Here is a 428-nt window from a genome sequence, read left to right as displayed (position 1 = left end):
ACACACACCCCCACACACCCCACACCCCACACCCCACACACACACCACACACCACACACACCACATACACATACCCCACACCCCCCCCACACACCACACACATTCACACCCCCCACAGGAAATTCCAAATCCAGGAACAATGAGAAGATCCTAAAAGTTTCCAGGCAGAAAAAACAGGTCTACAAAGGCTTGGGGGTCCTCACGGCATTGAACTTCTCAGACAACACGGGAAGCCAGATCCCAGTGGACAGAGACTTTGAACATTGCTTCCAACCTAGACCGTATGCCCAGCTCAACGACCTCTACAGACCAGTGCAGGGCGCGCAGACACGCACGGCCCGAGAGCGTCATCCCCGGACCCGCTTCGCAGAGCGACGGGAGGGCCCTCCACGGAAGCGAGGGATCAGACAAAGAGAACGACGGGAGGG

At 57.5% G+C, this 428-nt stretch overlaps 1 protein-coding gene across 1 annotated transcript in view; it reads right to left on the bottom strand.

Annotated features, from left to right (window-relative positions):
- TNRC18 (trinucleotide repeat containing 18) overlaps positions 1-428 on the bottom strand; it is a 70,330-nt gene that overhangs the window by 25,276 nt on the left and 44,626 nt on the right. The window lies entirely within an intron of this gene.

Source organism: Myotis davidii, unplaced genomic scaffold (assembly GCF_000327345.1).
Source record: "Myotis davidii unplaced genomic scaffold, ASM32734v1 scaffold399, whole genome shotgun sequence".
Classification (NCBI taxonomy): Eukaryota; Metazoa; Chordata; class Mammalia; order Chiroptera; family Vespertilionidae; genus Myotis; species Myotis davidii.
Note: the sequence above shows the minus strand (reverse complement) of the source record. Positions and strands in the feature narration are given on the sequence as shown.